Below are 17,126 nucleotides of genomic sequence, written 5' to 3'. Positions count from 1 at the left end.
AATAAAAATTAATTAAAAAAAAATAAAATCTTTAAAAAAAAATAAAAAGACTTTGATGGCACTAGGTTAATATGATCCTAATTGGGAGATTTGGATTCATATACTTTAAACTTGTATAACAATGTAAGTCATGAGATGTTGGATTTTTAAGAGGATGCTGTAATTGTAAAATAAAAAATAACTTGTAGCTCAGAAAAAGAAGCAAAATAAATTTTAAAACTTGAAAGATCAGGAGATGATTTATCAGAGTTTAAAATATATACAACTAAATACATAAAATATATATATTCTGATATTTTAGAAATTCAATAATATTTATATTTATAAATATAGTTTAATTATATGTTTTTATTAGGGATGATGATGTTATAGATGATGTACAAATTTCAAAGATTGAGCTATTTGCATTTTATTTTATCTCAAGTAGAGCAGACTCTTCTCTCTTGAGTTGACAATAGCCACCAAGAAAAAAAACTAGCAGCTAAAAGTTTCCACTGCTTTAAGAATTTGGATTATGAGCTGATAATATACCAAAGTCCTCAAAATGAAGGCTAATGAGAACAAGTGAACCAAACTATCAATCACTTGGTAATTATATAGACACACAAAGACTATAAAATTCTAGAACAAAACAATTTACTGCAAATCCTTAGAGTAAATGCAGTTTAAAATTAAAAAGAAATACATAGGAAGTTTAGACTTTGTTCTAGTATTTTCTTGTTTGTATTAATGTTGTATTTTTATGTTGGAACTATGATATTGTTAGTAAATAACTATGTTGATCGGGTTAGGAATCTAGAATTCTGTAAGATATACACAAAAGTATACTATATATTGTATAGTACAAAAGAAAGGAGGCAATATTTTAAAATCAATAATAAGTTTGGAACACTCTAATGATAGAATGGGGTTGGAGAGTTTCCATAGGAAATACACCCATGAGGCAAAATTATCTCACGTCTTTATAAAATTTAAAAAACAATACAAAATGAAACTCCCCCAAAACTTTCTTTTCTAGCTCTGCTATGTCACTTCTAAAATGTCACTTCTAAAGCCAGGCACCAGGTTCTATGGCCTCCCATACTATTTTTGCCAGGCTTCTTAGAAAAATAGTTGATGCCTCGTCTAGAACAGGAAGGTACAAGGCAAATGAAGATCACTCTACTGGCCAATGAGCAAGAGAGCTTTCAAAGTTTATGAGATCATGTCAAAATTACACCAGACCCAAACAAAATGAGGGTCCCATTGGCCAAAATTATGATAATCTGAGAATAAAAAGGAGAAAATTGGCTCAAGTTGATTGTCATACTTTAAATCTGAAAAGCCATAAATCCATAATAATACATGAAAAAGGCTGACAAAAAATAACCTCAGAGAGAAGAGCAACAAAAAAATGGGGGTTTCTACCCAGTTTTATATTCAACCAAGCAGATCTTACTGAATCATTTTTTATATCCATGAAGAATATAGGAACAAATAATTATAAATGCATCAGTGAAAAGGCATATTCTGATTCATGGAAAATATCCGTAAAAAGACTCCATAAGGTATGAGGTATAAGGTAATATATGAAGTATTTGGGACTGGGTGGCTCAGTGGTTGAGCCTTTGCCTTCAGCTCAGGGCATGATCCTGGTGTCCTGGGATCAAGTCCTGCATCGGGCTTCCCCTGCTTCTCCCTCTGTCTATGTCTCTGTCTCTCTGTGTCTCTCATTAATAAAAAAGTAAAATCTTAAAAGAAAAGAATATGAAGTATTTTTAAGAACTGTATGATTTGAAGAATATAAAGGAATACATGATTATATCAGATCCCAAGACTTTGTATCTCCCAGGATACCAACATGAGAAAGAGACTGACTTGGGTGGGAATGGAAGATTCTATGGCTAAGAAGAAGAATTTAGGCAAGAGAAATAACTGGAATTCAGGGATATGGGCTATAGGATCATCATTCTCTTGAAGTTACAAGAATTATTAAAATAACAATCATAAATGGCGTTTAGTATATCGTTGAAAAAACCATATGGTTGATGTTCCACACATATACCTGTGACAGTTTTATATGTCAATTTGAGCCACAGAGTATCTAGATATTTAGTGAAACATTATTTCTGGATGTGTGTGTGAGGGCATTTCTGAGAGAAAGTAAAGCAGATGGCCCTCCTCAATGTGGGTGAGGACCTGAATAGATCAGAAAGGTAGAGGAAGAGAGAATTCTCTCTCTGCCTGACTGCTTGAGCTGAAACCAATTTTCCCCTGCCCTCAGACTGGACTTACACTCTAGGCCCTCCTATTCTCAAGCCTTCATACTAGAACCTACGTCACCGGTCTTTCTGGTTTCAGGCCTCTGGACTCAGAACACACCACTGGCTTTCCTGGGTCTCCAGCTTGCAGATGGAAGATTGTGGGACTTTTCAGCTTCCAAAACTGCGTGATCCAGTTCCAAATAATTGCCTACTATAACACTAATACAACATGACAACAAGGAAGTCTGGAATAAGTGCTCGGAGGCACAGGACAAATAACCTCAGGACCATGTTGTATATTTTAAAAGACATTCTCTAATAGTAGCTATAGGAGTCATTCTGTCTTCACTTCCATGATAGTTGTAGTTTGCTGCTGCGTGCCAAGAGGTCCCTTCTAACCCACGTCTTACTACATTCACCTTCTTTGAGTGTTTCTTACCATGAACAGTGATAGTACTTGGAAAGGTAGAATTAAGACTAAAATATATATAGGTATAAATGTGTGGATTTTTATACCCAAAAAGGAGATACTATGATGACAAAACCAGTCCCTACATCATCAACAGAAACGTGTATGAAGTGTTGTAAAATTTAAAATATCAATTTGTCTTTAAAAAATCCTTTATTTTTACATATTTTCATGGGCCCTTCAATGTCCTACTGTTTTTCGTTCTTCCAAAATAATACCATGATTCCCATTCTTTTCAATGTGCATCTGAATTTTTTTCAGGTCTGTATTTACTTTATTTACTGGGTCTCCCTTTTTTCAAATATATATTTTAATTTTCTCAATTCCCATTTAATTTAGTGTTAATAGTCCCATTTTCAAAGCACATACTTGAGTCATTTTTAGTGTCCTAAGAACTGAGGTGTCTGATTTCTGGCTGAGAGATTATCCCTTGTTTTTTCCTGCATGAAAATCTTATACGGGTAACGAAAGATTGATTTTCAAAAGCCTGAGTCTATAATCTTTTTCCATATCTGTGGCAGAACCTGGGCATAAAATCTGATATCCCATTGATTAATTGATGACAGGGGATAGGGTGTTTAAGGTTCAAGAAGGTTATATGGTACCCCTCCACCAGTAAGTAATGGTTTGCTTGATAGAATTTGCCTAAGACTTATTCTCATTCTAATATACCCCTGGCACATGGTGGTGGGAAAAAGACATGGCCTACAAGATCTTGAATCACCAGAAGTTCCTATTATTTATTGGAAGAACCTAATGATTGGTGAACAGCTCTGATCATGGCACAAGACTATTTTACTACATTAAGTATTCTTACTGACTAGATCAAAATAAATCAATAATCAGAATTATTTTGTGCAATAATATTGGGCAAAGTGATTTTTCAGCTACTTTTATAAGCACCTAAAAAATAAACAGGCTGGGCAGCCCAGGTGGCTCAGCGGTTTAGTGCCACCTTCAGCTCAGGATATGATCCTGGAGACCCAGGATCAAGTCCCACATCAGGCTCCCTGCATGGAGCCTGTTTCTACCTCTGCCTGTGTCTCTGCCTCTCTCTCTCTATGTCTCTCATGAATAAATAAAATCTTATAAATAAATAAACAAACAGGCTAAAGTTTGTCGATTAATCAATAAGATATGTTTAAATTTAACACATATTGATTTCTAGTCATGTAGTCCAATTTTTAAAAAGTCCATATGCCCCTGGAAAGCCAGGAGATCCTAGATCCAACTCTCTTCCTGTATTACTTTGAACAAGTCATTTGGAGCTTAGCACCTTTATTTATCATTCCTGTTTCTTAAACTATTGTGGTGAAAATCAAATAAGACAAAATATGGAAGAGTCCTTCAAAAATTTTTAAATCAAATAAATAAGGCTACAGCTCTCAACATCGTTTTCCTACCAAAACACACATAGCAGACAACATTAACATACACTATTAACTCCTATGTGAATATTGATGTATTTTACAAACAGTCACACAGTCCTACTATATTCTAGAGAGTATTCTCAGCAATTTGTAAATAACAACTCATTTAATCCACACCCCCCAAAAAGTAGATACCCTTATAATTTCTATTTTACAGATGAGGAGACTTAGGCACAGAGAGTCATGTAACTTGCCCAAGATCATGCAAGCAGATAAGTCACAGAATTAAAATATAAACCTAACACTGTAACTCCTTAACTACCATGGGAAATAATCTCTAACGAAGAAGAAGGAGGAGGAGGAGGAGGAGGAGGAGGAGGAGGAGGAGGAGGAGAGGAAGAAGTTGTTAATCATGCCACTGTTTCTGTTTGTTGTTTGCTTTTGAGTGTTCAGCAGTTATACAAAGTCACATGAGAGATAAAGCCAGCTATTTGAAGACCCCAAATGGTAATTTTTCATGGAGAAAATGAAAGGCCTGTTTTAAAAATTAAACCTTTTTTTTAAAATGTCAATTTTTAAAATAAACTCCTCTCTTCTCACTTCAAGGTAATAATAATGATACAATCACTTGGGAGGTACATGGCATTGGAGTGGAGAGGGAAGTTTCCAGAGTTAGACTTCAGAATAACTTAGCACGGGAATCCCTGAAAGATCCTGTAATTGTGAGACTTGAGTATTTCAGGTCAAAGAATAATTTTTGTGATTTTCCTCAATCAAGACCTGCTGCTGAATCATTTCCCACAGATTCAGGAACCCCAGGGCCTTTTATCTATTCTACATGGGAAAAAAAGAATTGGACATGATGCTTTTCAGGCTATAATATAAAATTCCTATGGTCTTTGTTGTTTTCTTTCTAATCAGACAGATAATGTTTTAATCATTTAAAAAATAAAACAAAAAGAGATCTTTCTTTTCAAGCAGAAGTTCTAGTGATAGCTGCTTGCAAGGTATTTAGTGCAGTTTAGTAACAATGGATTTCCTCTTCAGCTAGTGTTGTCACTGGTAGACACTCCATTTTATGAATATTTCAGCAAGATAATGTTTCAGAAATGATGCCTTAACAATCCTGCATCCTTAACAGAAACAAAGAGCTGTAAGCACTAGAGCAAGAATAATGTCACAGTTCTTATCATACAATAACCACTCCTGCTCATCAATGCCTGTATATGTCAGGTCCCCCACTCATCAAGGGACAACAAGATAAATCATGGAACATGTCCTAAAATACACCCCACAGCAGTGGTGGAAACAGTCGTAGGAGTAAATAACAGGATGATATGATTCGTGTTCTGACTCTGGCATATAAAATATTGTAGAAACACTGCAGGTGAATAGCTCCATCATCTTGGGGAATCACTGATGAAATGACCTTTAGTTTTGCCTTGAAGGGCAGTAGAATTTTAATAGGTGCAGAAGGGAGACAGAAGGTGTCAATATTTCAAGGAGGAGGAACAGCACAAGAAAGGGCACAGAGGAATAATAGGCAATAATTTGTTTGTGGGACTGATGATAATTCCTAGTGGCTGGAGAACAGTGCCCAGGGAGGAGGCTGGTGGGAAATGAGACTGGAGAGGACTATGGGGGTGACTCATGAAGAACCTTGTAGGGCATTTTAAGGAGTTTATATTTTATGCCATAGACAAATAGGGGATTTTTTTTTTTAAGTTTAAAAGCAAGCCAAATAACACTTTTAAAAAATTGTAGTTTTCAAAGATTGTTCTGGTGATAATGCAGAGGTTAGAGCAAAGGAAGAAATTAAAGATGGGAAGGCTCACTAGAGTGCTGCAGTAATCCTAATGGAAGATAATAAGGCAGTAGCCAAGGAGATTGAAAGGATGATCCAGGTGCACTTCACAAGTAGATCAGTGGTTGCTGGTGACCATTTGGTTAATTGAGATGAAAGGATGACTCACAGGTTCATGGCTTGATCATTGCTACCACTAGCTAAGCTGGGAAGAGTACAAAAAGATAAATGTAACCAGAAAGTGAAAACTGAAAACATACCTGGAACTCATGCTCTGCAAGAAAATGAGGATGGGGAGTCAATGAATCAGTCTCTGAAAGGAGTATTTGAATGCAAAACACAGAGAAATAGGAGGGGCTAGCAGACTTAGAGGTTGAGACGTGGATGCAGGAGAGAAAAGGAGAGTGGAGAGAAGTCAACCAACAGAGGCAAGAGCAATCGAACCAGAGAGGGTGCTCCATCATTGTCAGAGCCCCTCCAGAGTAAGGTTGCTGGCTTTAAGGAGAAGAATAAGTCCTAGAGGTTCCACTGGGCATCCAGGAGTGCTGCAGGTCGATTCCTGACCTGTGATTGCTGACCATATGGCTATTCCAGGTCTTCTACTCTTCCCCCTGCATCCTGACAACAAACACCTAGCACCTGCGTCAGCCTGAGCATGTCCTCGTTTCTTGAAAACAAACAAAGACCAGGAATACGATGTGGAGCAGCTTTGAGAGTTTCAGGACAATTAAACTTTTCTTTTTTTAATTTCCCATTTATTTATTTATTTATTTATTTATTTATTTATTTATTTATTTATTTATTGAGAGAGAGAGAGAGCAGTGGGAGGCAGGGGTAAGGGCAGAGGGAGAGGAGAGAGAATTTTAAGCAGGCTCCATGCTCTCAGCTCAGCATGAGCCTGATGCAGGGCTCAATCTCACAACCATGACATCATGACCTGAGCCAAAACCAAGAGTCAGACGCTCAGCCAACTGAGCCACCCAGGCACCTCAACAATTATACTTTTCAGATAGTAACTTACTTATTTCTTTTTGGTGTTTTTTGCTTTCATATTGCATATTGTTTTCATATTGTCTGTTCACACAGACACACACATACACAAATACAATAAACTACACTTATTATTGACTTTAAACTCACGCCATTGGACTTTCTTAGCAAGCACCTCTAGAGATTTGATACTATAGTGTATGTAATGATATTCAAGGAATAGATCCTTCTTAGAAATTAATTTCTGAAAAAGCTCATGCTTTTGAGTTTAAAATTTCATGGTCATATGGATATGATTTTAATGCTGATGCAACTTCAGTACACAAAAGCTATCCTACAGACACTGTACATGGCTTGCTAATTATATCTGCCCATAAATTCTAATTCCTTTGCCTCTCATGTTAGACCAGGGTTAGCTGTAAGCTCTGAAGTTTTATTTGAATCTTAATAAAGAACTTGCTGTAGGAAAGTACAGGATAGATGATGTGGCTGCTTCAACAAATAAATCAGAGGGGAAAAAAAGAAAGAAAGGGTATGAAGCCCATAAATTGAGAGACTTAAAATCATATTTATCATAATGTGGGGGCCTGATTTAAGTTATTTAAATACACTTAAGTAAAAATGCAAGTAAATATATAAAAACTATGACATTTATAAGACATTTGGATATTTGAACACTGGGTTTTGATGGTGAGGAGGAATATTGTTAGTTATATTTATTTGTAATAATGCTTTGTAGTTATGCTTAAAAAAACAATCCTTATCTTTCAGAAACATATACTAGTATCTGGGATTTGTTTCAAAATAATACAGGAGGAGGGAAATGAGTGAGGAAATAGATGAAATAAGATCAGTCATGAGATAATTACTGAGGCCGGGGATGGAGATTTACACTATATTTTAATTCCTTTGGTATATATTGTAAAATTTCTCACCATAAAAACTTAAAAAATCAGTAACAACCTTTAGCATCTGCCCTTTCTGAGCCTTGATATTATATAACATAAGTGAGAGAATTTTGTCTCCCTCCAAATATGTGTTTATATGTGTACATAAAAATATGATTAGAAACAAAATACCAAAATATTAATAGTGACTATATGTCAATGTTAGGTACTTTAGACTTAATGTATCCTTCCCACTACCAAAATTCTTATGTTTGAAACTACTCTCCAATGTCATGGTGTTTGGAGGTGGGCCTTTGGAAGGTGACCAAATCATGAGGGTGGAGCCCTCATAAATGGGACTTCCAAAGAACTCCCCTGTTTCTTCAGCCATGTGAGGACACAGTGAGAAGACGGTCTATTATGAGGAAGCACATCCTCACCAGACACTGAATCTACTGGCAACTTAACCTTGATCTTTACCTACTTCCTGAATATGTAGACATTCCCAACAATGAGACTCCCAGTGGAAATATATGTATGTGGGAATTAAGACAGAAACACAAGCAACTATAAATATAAGGCAAATATAGTGGGGAAAATAAAGGAGGGACAGATTCCTTCTAGTGAGCTACTTTTGGAATTTTCTTGGAGTTAGTGGCATTTGAGCTGGGTCTTCAAATGTGGGTGGCATATAATAAGCAGAAATGCATAGAAGGATATTTCTCCCATTGTCTAGGAAAAGCACTTTTGTGTTTTCCTTTACTCATATATTTAATACCTCTGACACCAGATGTGTGGGTTTTCCACACATCAGGCAATTCTCTATAACACCAAATAGATGCTCTATAATTCAACTCAATTCTAACACTATCTATTTGAAGTTAGCATCACATCCCCTAAGTTAAACGCTCAGTCCCACAAGACTAGTTCCATTTCAGACACCAGTCTCAAGTCTCAGATTGTCACCGTATTTCTGACTCATTGTCCATTATTTGAGGTTCCCACTACCACCTCCTTGGGCTCAACACCTTGTTAGAATGGCTCACAGAACTCAGGAAAACACATTTACTGGTTTATTATAAAGGATACTATAGAGGGTACCAATGAACAATCAGATGAAAAGACATATAGATTGAGGTCTGGAAGGGTCTCAAGTACAGGAATTTCTGTCCCTGTGAAGGTAGGGTGTGTACCCTCCTGGCATGTAGATCCAACAGCTTTTCAAACCAGTATTACTGAGATTTTTATGGAGATTTAATCATATAGGAATGATCAATCATTAACTCAATCTCCAGCCCCTCTCCCCTTTCCAGGAATGGGGGAGGTAGGGCACAAGTGCTGAAAGTTCCAAGCTTCTTAATCACAGCTTGGTCTTTCTGGTGACCAGCCCCCATTCAGCTCACCAAAGGTTACCTTATTAGAACAAAAGACTCTCCTATCACCCAGGAAATTCCAAGGGATTTAGGAGCCTCATGTCAGCAACCAGGGTCATAAACCAAATATTAGAACAAAAGATGCTCCTAGTGCTCTTATCACTTGGGAAATTACAAAGGTTTTAGGAGCTCTGTGTCAGGAACCAGTGGAAGTGACAAATATATATTTTCTATTATTTCATACTCTCTGATCAAGGGAAAGGACTAAAGAAGCAGCTCAGCAGCACACAGCATTCAAGAGTCATGAGAGACAGGCCTGGAGAGATGAATTAGAGTCAAATCACAGGCAGCCTTGGATGCCACATTGAAACCTCAATGCAATTTTTAGAAAATGCAACTAAAAAATTAAATTTTACTCAGATGCAGTTTTATTGGTGTTATAATGGTCTCTAAATGTAATTGTCTAGTTAATGATCATAATCAATACCATTGAAAATTTTGTTCAAGTGGGCCCCTCAGAACAATAGGACCCAATGCTTTGGCTGGATCAACTTAGTTTTCCACTGACAGGCTCATTCTTGGCAATATCTACATAGTTAAGAAATAAGTAAAATGGGAGGGAAAAGCATACTAATTGAAGGAATATCCCTCAAATTTCTTTGAGGTTTTGCTTAAAACTCATGTGATACTTCTCCTCCCCATCACGTGTCCTCATACATGCTTTTCCCTGACCTCCTAGTTCACATTCCTTCAATGGCACTGGGGTCTCTATGGTCACTGGGCATAGAAGACCTAGCTTGACTCTGAACAGGCCATATTCTGGCCTTTGTATCAAAGCTCATATGCAAAAGAAATATTGTCCTTCTAAGGACATAGTTTTGATACTACCAGTGCCTGTGACAAATATTAAATTAGTAAAATTCCACCACCATACATCCCAGGTGGACAGAATGGAAAGCATTGTACATGATCCCTTCTTGAATAGAGCTGAAAGAACACAACTCAGGCTGGTCCATGTTCATTGAGCAGACCCAACTTGGGGCAGGACAGAAAAGCCCCAAGTGAGAATTTTATGATCAACAGGTTTCTAAAACAAGCAGTTATACAAAGCAGCCTTAGGCGGCAGTATATACAACTGTGTGTAAACACAATGGCCAGTATTAAAATAAAATCCAAATGTCAGGCATAAAAATGCATTTTCTTACCTTATTCTGAAAGAATGCACCAGGGAGAAATTCAGCAAATAAAACTTGTTGAAAAAATGAGCCTTCCTGCGGGCTTATTTCCAGTGGGACATTAACACAGGCTTGCAGTAATACCTCTATTAATGAAGAGAATGTGTTCCAATGACATACTTTTTCATCAGATATTTCATAAGCAAGACAGAAAAAAACTACAAAAGATCGAGATGGTAGCTTCAGAACTTCATGTAGAAGGGTACAAATATGACATATAATATAAAAATATGACAAAATACTAAAGAAAATGGCATCAAATCTGCTGGAAAACATGAAATAGGACTCCTACAATTTAGTACAGAAGTGAATGGGGAGAAATCATGCTAACAGATTTTAGGAAATAAACCCAACAGCAGCGTTGTTGTCAAGGTAGGTGGAAGGCTTGGGGGAAAGGTTGGTGAGCAAAGGTGCCCCAGGTGACCTGCTGAAAGGCAAGGCAGTGTAGGGTTCAGTAGGTCACAGTGATGAAGGACATCATTTCTTCTAGATGCAGCCATCTCTGTAGCTGCCACTGGTGACCCAGGAAATGGAAAGAAGGGAAGAGTCTGGGAGGGGTATTCTAGGGAAAAAGCCAAAGTATCCAATAGAAGTAACTGGACTTCACTTTCATGGCCTAAAGACCTCATGCATGACTTGAGTCTCTAACATACTTGTTTCCCGAGATCTGATAGTCTTTTAAGAGGAAACCAAATCTTTCCCTTCACAATTTGAATGAATATGTAAAGAACTTAAGTTCATAGAACGTAAGTGCTATTTAGGATAAAATTGTCATCAGATACAGGAGTCAAAACAAATGCTCATGAGGGCCAGCAGATGAAGCAGTTGAAGAATGGGAAGGAGACCCTTAACTGCAGAGGACGTGCCCTTCAACAGTGGACAGATGTCACTCACCCAGCTTCAGTTGAAAGTGGCCAAGGGAAAGTCTGGCTGGTTAGAAGGTGGTTCAAGAGAGATGCTGATCTTTATTTTTATGTAAAACGTTTGTGCCTTCAAACATTGGTTCCCAGCTCACAAAGCCAACAAAATGAAACACTGCAAGGGCAAACAAAAGAGTTTTGCTGTCAAACTCAAGACATAGATAGCCATTTTGCAACGTGCTCATCAAAAAATATTGAGTCAACTAGTCAAGCTGGTGGAAGTGAGATTTCCTCTTTGGGCAAAACTGAGAGTAAAGAGAACAAGAAGGCACTGGTTTAAGGGGGGAAAGCAAAAAGAAGGTGAAACATATTTTGGAAACCTCACAATTTTGCTCATTCTAGTCCTGTCTGCCTGTATTTAGATGGAACAATTGGAAGCTGTGCAGATCCATTTGTCAAGCCTTACCACATACAAAGCTTCACTTCCCACAGTTTTAATACTGCCAGTTTCATTATAAAGTAGATTAGTTCCCAGAGTTCTCACTAATCAAGGTATCACACTATATGTTTTTTGGCACAAAGCATATTCATGAATCACATTAAGTTCCATCTACAAGGATGATTTTTCCAAGATGCCACAGACTGAGTGTGGTTTTAGATTCTGCAGCCCAAACAAGGATCTGAGATACTGGCTTTTTTTTTTTTTTTTTTTTTAAGGAATTAAATTGTAGTCTGCAATGCAGCAATAATTTACTACAGAGCTTTGGGCAAAAAGCCTGCTGCAAATCGTCAGTCTGAAATGTTATTAACACATCAGCTATCAAGGTCAACAAAAGACACTCTAGAAGTTTCTTTTACTGTTCTTAGATAGTGAAATATATAAATCACTTAACTGGTGCACAGAAATTGTTTTAAACAAATAAATTCAACATTTGCTATCAATCGATTTCAAGGAAAGGAGCAAGCTGACAAATAGTTCTTATGATAGTAAGAATCCTAAAGCTTAGGTTAGGTAGTAAGAATCATTCACAATGATATCTAAAGATACACATGTACCTCTGAGTAAAAGGAAAGTATATATGTTTATAGGTATATGCATGAGGTATCTGTAGTATATGTGTGAGTACTTTCCTGGAGAAACTAGAAACATTCATATGGTTTCACTATAAATTTTTTAAAGCTGGCACTGCTTGCTCGCTTCCATGCTTTTTGCACTCTGCTGTAAATTTATTTCTATACAAATAAATATTATCTCATTACCAACCATCTCCATTAGAATCTAGCAGACCATGAAATAGGCTTTGCAAGATCAAGCAATGCACTTAGGCCCAAAAAGACATTGTTTTGGCTTCTAGCTTAAGAACTCATGGAGAAATAAAATTTTACATAACAGTTTGGAGAAACATACACTATATAATCCTTCCCAGTCCAAGGCATTTCTAAAAAGGACAGCAGATTACTCATAACTGTGAAAAATAAATGTTTCTATTTCTACCTACTTCTTCTTTGTCTACCTTTCTAGCATTTCTAACTTTTACATTGTTTTCAACAATCCATATTTAAGAGTGTATTTTTGCTAATGCAAAAATAACTTAAGAACAAAATGCCCTGGGATTTAAATCTACTAAATTAAACAGTAAGTTAAGTAATCAATTCACTCTTCCATTCATTTTAAGCACATAACTTCCAAAGGTAATGCCACTAAGAATATTATAAAATTCAAGAGCATGTCAGAGGTCACATTCTAGATGCCATTCTGAAATGCTGCTAAAATATCAACAATGATAGAACATATTCCATTAATTAAGAAAATGATGCCTAAGGGCAACCACAGCAAATACACACAGTTGATTATGGCTACAGGCATTCATTTAAATCTTTATTCAAATTGCATAAATTTTAGTACCTTTCGTATAGTACATGTGTCGAGTTCAAGTTCAAAAGGAATATTTAAGTGTCCTCCCAAAGAAACAAAGAGTTACGTTTTTGCCCAGAATTTAAAGTGAGTGGGAAATGTAGCAACATAAATTTTTGCAGCATAAGTTCTATTGCCAGGTTTAGGAACTGGCAAAAAACCAGCAACCATGAAAGAGGCTGGCAGAGAAGGAATGGTCAGTTTTGATTGGCAGAAGGCAAGCCTTGAGAGGCACAGGAAAGCACACAAAAAGCACACTTGTGTTCTGTGTCCTGAGAGCCCCAGAAAAGAGGGATTGTGAAGGCCCCTGGACATTTAAACAGCAAAAGCCATCAGTTCTGCAACATGAACAAAACATATCAATATTTCTACTTAGCATAACACACAGGAAAGTTCTAAAGGATTAAATTTATACTTGAAGAAAAATTAATCTGTTAAATCATTTGGTCTAATACCATGTTTCTATTGCTTATTATAGGAGGACATTGATTTGGGATGGCTATACTTCAAAGTCAAAGACATTTTTCACATACTCCAAGAGATTTCCAAAACTAAATGTATTTAAATATGAAGTTATATAGACAACTCTTTTTTAAAAGTGATCAATCTAAAAGTTCAACTGCATTGAAGTGCTAAAGCATTACCATAGAGACGATAGTTTGGATGGGAGAAATGTGGCTTTGTGGGGAGGAATCCGGCTAGGGTCTCTTACTCAGGGATCAGTCTTGGCATGATGATGGAGGGGCAACCATACATCATGCACTTTCTAATGGGATGTGTTAGGAGCTAGGTGGCTTCATTCCTAAAATATTTGTGCACAAAATGTTCAACCTGAATCTAATCACTCCTAAAGATCAAATTTCTCATTTATAGTAAAACAGGAGCTGAAAGAAGGAACTAAATCAGCACCATCAGGAATCAATTAAATAAATTTAAAAAGTAGGTTGTTCTACAAGTGTCCCAGTCTCATCATAAGGTTAATATCATGGAGAAGTAAGGAAGTAAGGGAAGGAGCGAGGAAAAGGTAGGTGTGGTAGATAAGAACAGTCAAGAGACATCACAAAAAAATGCACCATGTGTCCCTCTGTTAGGATCCTGGTTTCAACAACTGGCTATAAAAGACATGGATATTTGAATATGGGCTTAGTACTAGATAGTGTAAAGTAATTATTATTAAATTTTTAGTTGCAATATTTGACAGGATATTTGAATATGGGCTTAGTACTAGATAGTGTAAAGTAATTATTATTAAATTTTTAGTTGCAATAGTAGAATTGAAGGTGTGTGGGAAACTTCCTTCATTTTCTAAGAAATCCATTCTGAAGTATTTAGGAATAAACTGTCATGATGTCTATATTTTACTTTAATAAAAGACTTAAGAAAAAATAGACAAAGCAAATATGGCAAAAGTTTTAAGAATTAAAAAAATCCAAGCAGTTAGGTATATATGTATATACATATACACATATAAGTAATATATACACAGACATATATATGTATGATACATATAGTAGTCTCTGTATTTTGGGGTATGTTATAAAATTACAATAAACAAACAAAACAAAATTATTTATTTTTAAGTTACTTCTGTTACAACCTTTCTTAACTTTAGATATTCAAAGCAAGATAGTCTCTGTATTGCATTTAGCTATCTTCCTGTCCCATAAGTTCTAATAAATAATTTTTTATTTCTATTTATTCATATTCTTTAATGCTTTTCAAAAAAGCAGCAGCTTTCTATGCCTTGATTTGATAACTTGTACGAAACTTGTAGGAATATATCTTATTCCACTACTCTAAAATACAAATTAAATATATTTTTAAAAGGTAGCAAGTCACTCAATACCATCATCCCAAAATGACTGTTAATTTTAATATTTTAATCTTTTTTAAGAGTAGATATATTTCTATATACTCAAAATATTACATACACCTTTTTATTCTGCCTTTTTCATGCATTGTGATAGGACCCAGGCATTACAGTCTTTTTCTGAATATTTTAAATGGTTTTAAAGGACTCTCTAACCACAAGGTAGATTCTACAACTATAGCACACTTAAGCATACAAAATAATTTTTTTCCTAGCCGTAGCAATCAGACAGCAAAAAGAAATGAAAAGCATCTGGATTGGTAAGGAAGAAGTGAAACTTTCACTCTTTGCAGATGACATGATACTATATAAAGAAAACCCGAAAGACTCCACCAAAAAACTGCTAGAACTGATAAACAGATTCAGTAAAGTCACAAGCTACAAACTTGCATTTCTATACACCAGTAATGAAGTAGCAGAAAGAGAAATTAAGAAAACAATCTCACATATACAATTGCACTAAAAATAATAAGATACCTAAGAATAAACCCAACCAAAGAGGTAAAAGACCTGTGCTCTGAAAACTGTAAAACATTGATGAAAGAAATTGAAGACAACACAAAGAAATGGAAAGACCTTCCATGCTTATGAATTAGAAGAACAAATATTGTTAAAATGTCTATACTACCCAAACAATCTATACATTTAATGCAATCCTTATCAAAATACCAACAGCATTTTTCACAGAACTAGAAGAAAGAATGCTAAAATTTTTATGGAACCACAAAATACCCTGAATAGCCAAAATAATCTTGAAAAAGAAAAGCAAAGCTGGAGGCATCACAGTTCTGGACTTCAAGCTATATTACAAAGCTGTAGTAATCAAAACAGTATTGTACCATTTTATACAAAATAGACATGTGGAACAATAGGACAGGATAGAAAATCCAGAAATAAACTCACAACTGTATGGTCAATTAATCTTTGACAAAGCAGAAAAGAATATCCAATGTGAAAAAGACAGAAAGACAGAAAGACAGTGTCCAAAAAATGATGTTGGGAAAACTAGACAGCAATATGCAGAAGGATGAAACTGGACCACTTTCTTACAACACACACAAAAATAAATTCAAAATGGACTAAAGACCTAAATGTGAGATGTGAAATCATAAAAATCCTAGATAAGAGTAGAGGCAGTAATTTCTGACATAGGCTATAGCATTTTTTTTTTTCTAGATAGGTCTCCTGAGGCAAGGGAAACTAAAGCAAAAATAAACTCTGGGGACTACGTCAAATTAAAAAGCTTCTGCACAGAGTAGGAAGCAATCAATAAAACTAAAAGGCAAACTACAGAATGGGAAAAAAATCTTCAAATTACATCTGATAAAAGGTTAGTGTCTAGAATATATAAAGAACTTATAAAATTCAACACCCCCAAAACAAATAATCCAATTAAAAATGATAAGACATTAATAGACATTTCTCCAAAGAAGACATCCAGATGGCCAACAGACACATGAAAAGACGCTCATCATCACTTATCTTCAGGGAAATGCAAATCAAAACTACAATGAGATATCACCTCACACCTATCAGAATGGCTAAAATCAACAACACAAGAACCAACTGGTGTTGGTGAGGATGTGGAGAAAAAGGAACCCTCTTGCGTTATTTGTGGGAATGCAAACTGATGCAACCACTGTGAAAACAGTATGGAGAATCCTCAGAGAGTTAAAAATAGAACTACCCTACAGTCTAGTAGTAATCACCCTACTTGGTGTTTACTCAAGATTATAAAAACACTAATTCAAAGGGATACATGCCTGCCTATGTTTACAGCAGCATTATTTATAATAGTCAAACTATGGAAGCAACCTAAGTGTCCACTGATAGATGAATGGATAAAGAAGATGTGTGTGTACACAGTGGAATAAAGTGTATTGCTGTATATATATACACACACACACACAGTGGAATACACATATACACTATATTCCCCTGTGTGTGTGTGTGTGTCTGTGTGTGTGTGTGTGCATACATAGTGAAATATTATTCAGCCATAGAGAAGAATGAAATCTCACCATTTGCAACAACATGGATGATGGATGGAGTTAGAGAGTACAATATTAAGTGCTTCTCATTGTTTGCATCCAGCCCGAGATGCCACCAA

Source organism: Vulpes lagopus, chromosome 19 (genome assembly GCF_018345385.1).
Source record: "Vulpes lagopus strain Blue_001 chromosome 19, ASM1834538v1, whole genome shotgun sequence".
NCBI lineage: Eukaryota > Metazoa > Chordata > Mammalia > Carnivora > Canidae > Vulpes > Vulpes lagopus.
Note: the sequence above shows the minus strand (reverse complement) of the source record.